The sequence below is a fragment of the Sciurus carolinensis genome, unplaced genomic scaffold (assembly GCF_902686445.1).
Source record: "Sciurus carolinensis unplaced genomic scaffold, mSciCar1.2, whole genome shotgun sequence".
Classification (NCBI taxonomy): Eukaryota; Metazoa; Chordata; class Mammalia; order Rodentia; family Sciuridae; genus Sciurus; species Sciurus carolinensis.
Window position 1 is genome coordinate 179,287 of NW_025920209.1, and position 4,810 is coordinate 184,096.

Below are 4,810 nucleotides of genomic sequence, written 5' to 3' on the forward strand. Positions count from 1 at the left end.
GTAGATCTCAACACTAAACCTCAACAGGGTTACTTTTATTGCATGTAAATAATCTCTTTGCTAAACAAGAAAAAAATTATGAGTCTTAATAGCCAAAGGTTTATAATGCCCAGCATCTGAATAAATATTTATTCGTATGAGGAAAAAGTAGGAAAATATTATCCATAACTGTAAGAAAAATCAATTACCAGAAAAAAGTCATCATTTCAGAGATGCTGAATTTAGAGTAAAACATTTTGAAACACCTATAGAATCATTGCTAGAGCTTCAGTATAACCATAGACATTGAACAGAGACAAAAAGTATAAGAAATAAACAAAAACTATTAGAGCAGAAGGTGATATTGGCAATAAACATTTCATTGTTCATCTGTTAAGAGTGGATTTGACATTGCAGGGAAAAATAGTGAATTCAAGCACAAGAAAATAGAAACCATCCACACTTTAAGAACAAAGAGAAAAAAGGAATCTTTTAAGAATTTCAAAATTTTACAGATATATGTAAAATACATTTCAGAAAAAAAAATTAGAATTAACTCAGACTTCAATAAAACTCTGTAACCCAGAATATGAAACCACATATTTAGGGGAAATAGTGCAGGGAGGGAAACAGGAAAGGAAGTTCCCTCCCTGGGGCCTATTGTTCATAGGCAATCCAGGAGTCATCTTGCAACTGCAGCACCTTGGAACCTATTGAAACTGAAACTCAGATCTGTGCTATTAATATTGACCTCCCCCCCTTTAAAGGCAGGTATTGGAAACCTTCAGGGACACTATAAATCTACAGAGTGGAAACTGTACTGCCTTAGATCTACATAGCTAGGTGGGAAGACACACAAACAACATGAAAACACAAGGGAATAAAGGACTCCAAACAAACCAACATGCTCCAATAATAGAATCCATTGACGACACAGTAGAAGAAATGTCAGAGAAGTGGTTCAGAATTTACTTTGTAAAATCGCTCCACAACTTAAAGGAGGGTATAAGGAGTGAAATCAGTTGTGTATTTCAGGAGGTGAAAGATCACTTCAATAAAGAGATAGAAATCCTGAAAACTAGAAGAAAACCTTGAAAGGAAGCAATCAATAAGCCAAACTGAAAATTCAATGGAAAGTATCACCAACAGACAAGACCACTTGGAAGACTGAATCTCAGGCAATGAAGACAAAATATAAAATCTTGAAAATAAAGTTGACCACACAGAGAAAATGATAAATTGTGTGCCATTCCTTCACCCAGACACAATGCCTGAACAGCAACTGCTAAAGCCAACTGAGTGGAGCTACTGTGACTACTTCTGGACTGATTAGAAGGAACCCCAAAGCAATGGCACCATGACTGGGCTCGAACTGATGATGCAAAATCAACTTAAAGGCAAACAGATGCAGAAAGAAATGTCCAAATTCATCTGATAGAGGATAAAGATTGAAGAAGAACGTGCTAAGAACTTGGTTAAGCTCTCTCAGAACTCCGTGGCTGTATAGGAGGAAGGTTCCCTGTGAGAAGCATGGACCTACGTGAAGAAAACCCTGGCAGATGAAGCAGAAGTTCATCTCAAGTTCACAATGAGATAGAAAAGTCCCTAATGAACTTCTGTGAGAACTTCAAGAAAGACATGAAAAAGTGTGACCACCATATCACTGACCTCCACAAGCAACTCACCAGTCGCTATGGAGGAGGCCCAGAAAACCCTCAAAGAGTGGCAGAGAGACCTACAGATGAAGACCCAGCAGTTGGAGATCAAGCTGAGCAAAAAGATGGAGGAGAACATCAAAAAGCCAGGAGGAAGTCCACACAGGCTGGCAATGACTTCATGCCCTGTGTGGACCTATACAATAGGGCCCAGTCCACATGGTTTGAAGAGATGGTGACCACCAGTTTGGAGTTGGAGTGGCTGGAAGTAGAGAGGGTGGAGATGATCTGGCAACATCTGTGCCGATACACACAATTGCGGCATGAGAGGGACATGTGCAATCAAAGCACAGTGGAGCCTGTGGACCAACTGCTTTGAAAAGTGGACCTAGCCACAGACAGAGAGCTGTGGATCAGAGAGCACAAAACAGGAAACATCCTATGGCCATGGAGATCTAGACACGCCTGTGTGGCCCTGGGGGAGTCCGTCTCAGGAGAGGGGTTGGGAGTCCCATGGAGAGGAGGTGGTGACTTCCATTGGGTGAAGCTGCCCTCCCATCCACTGTCCTGTCCACAGAGGAGAGAGAGGAGAAAGCTGTTGATTCCAGAAGGGTGATCTGGATGACCCAACTGGGAGATCCAAAATATGGATCTGCCAAGAAGACAGACCTGCAACTCTGCCCTTGTTTCCAAGACTGAAGTCCCCCAGACCCCATGCCTTGTTGTTCCTCTGAGAATAAACTGAGGCTGGAACATTGTGGTCCCTGTTGAGTTCCATAGGAGTAGCTTTCACACACTCGTGCCCTTGGATGCCTCAAGATCCATCCTCCAGCTTGGTCCCTTTACCTCTGGGGCTTTAGAAGATCAGGGAAGGGCTACGTCGGCCTCCAAGTCAATACCAGAATCAGAATCATGGAAAGAAGGTGACATTAGCTCAGTCTGCACCTAGAATCCTTTAAAGTCCTCTCTCTGTTTTTCTCATTATATACTGGGAGCCAAATTTGCCTTTTCTTGGCCACTTTTCATCCCCATGAGTCTTGGGAAGGCCTGTTTTCTGTTTTCCCAGACCAACCCTGCCAAAGGAGGTCAGGATGGAATTACCTCATTTAGCAAATTTGCCCCAAGGCAAATTAGCCCCAAATCAGAGCATTGAATCATGGTTCCTATCAAACCAGGTATCATCTCTGATGTCTGTGAAAATCCCAATCCACGCATTTTTCAGCTGCTTTCTCAAGGCAGTATCCACCTCTACCCTGCCACTCCTGCCCAGTCTTACTAGAGGGAGCTTTCCAAAGCTCTCAGTCAGCAAGACCTCCTTCAGCTGTGTGCATGTTTAGAAACTTTGAGAGATGGAGATGAACCAGCTCACCTCAGAAACCAAATAGGGGTCTGTCTACCATGGTGTTCTGTCCAAAACTGGACTATACTGACCACCACTCTCCCGGGTTGCTCACCATGGGTATAAGGGGGCTGGGTCAGTCCCATATGAGAGACAGGTTAAGGCAAGTTTTTGTCATCCCCCATATGGCTCCATCTGCTTATGCATGATGGAGTTTGGAATGCTGTCCTCCTATGGTCACTACAGACACTATCCAGGTGTGTCCTGCCACCTGGGTCTCTAACTCCTCTGAACTTGTCAGAGCCATGTGCCAAGCCCTCCCTTGGTGCCAGCACCCCCTGTCCCTCTGTCCACCTTCCCTGGAGAAGTTTGGGCCAAGTGTGACTTGGGAAACATTTCAACACTGCCACTGGGTTCAGCCCATCACTTCCTTTACTAAGCAAATGTGATCTCCAACATCTCAAACTAGAGAATCAGTCTGAGGGGACTGGGATGAAAAATTGGCAGAGTGAGTAAGGAACAGATTCTAGTCAGAAATTCACACTGTGAGAGTCCATCTTTCTTCATCTTTCCCATTGATGACTTTGGACTTGACCCTTAATAGGGGCAGAATTCTACCAGCACAATTAACTGATATTTCCCTCAGTTTTACATGCTAATAATGGATGACATTAATCTTGACTCTCTTGCCATCTCTTCCATTGAATCAGAATTGCTTTCTCATAGTTTATATTAGAATGATGTCCAATATACTAAAGCAAACCAGAAAAAGAAAGAAATTGCAAAGCAATATATTTAAAAGAGTAGAAATGACCCGAAGTATAATTTTTATCATTCAAATAAAAAATCTAAAAATGAAAAGAAAGATATGACTCCCTGATGATACTGGTTACTATCAAATAATTAATAATAAGTCAAAACATTGCAGAGATAAGGAACAATTTTTGAGGAGAAAATAAGCAATTACCAGAGAGAAATAATCAGGCAGATTCTGAAATGCATTTCCACTAAAGGAATGAGTAATTTTCTCAGTTTTACTACTTGTACTTTGAGGGGACATCTAGTCTAGACAACTTGAGAGCAAGCTCATATAAAATTCAGTCTTTCTGAATTAATGAATGAGAAGCAGAATTTGTAACAACCACACCACAAGGAAAATTTGGAAGAATCCATAAAATATACCACCAGACAAAGAGAAATACATATTCCATGTCCAAACCCTAATTTGCTGACGAGAAAACATGTAGGTGTGGGTAAAACCCTGCAGCCCAGAGAAGGCTAAATATGAAGGAATATTTATATTCACACTTACAGGTGAGAATTTGCATTCTGAGTAAAATCATACTAATTTTATCCTAAAGTTAAATAAATAAATGAACCGAAAACAAAAACAAACAAAAAACTTTTTAGAGTAATACATCAAAATTCAGACTTCTCCACAAAAAGACTCATATATCCAAGATAGAATCCCTAATTTCTTAACACGCAAATGTACAGGACAATTAAATCAAGGCTTTATGTGAGAGCAGAGCCTGATTCTTATTTCTCCAGAATCCTATTCTTGGGAGTGTTCTGTGACTCTAGACCTTGTCATATGGCTTCATTTTCTTCCTGGTTTCTCCTACCTGCCCCATTCCAAGCATCCAAATCCATTTTCTATATGAAGAAGTCTTGGATGGGAGGCTGTTTTCTCCTGACACCAGTTTTACAACATCTCTGCTATGTAGCACTGAAGGACAATGGAAAAGAGAACTAAATATGAACAGCAAAATGGCTTCTAGAATAAAATTCAAAGACTTAGATTGATCTAGAAAACTTATAAATATTCCAAAGATCA

The 4,810-nt window shown here is 41.0% G+C and overlaps 1 pseudogene; it reads left to right on the top strand.

Annotated features, from left to right (window-relative positions):
• Positions 1–1,246: 1,246 nt before the first annotated feature.
• Positions 1,247–2,250, top strand: LOC124975031 (growth arrest-specific protein 7-like; annotated as a pseudogene).
• Positions 2,251–4,810: the final 2,560 nt, after the last annotated feature.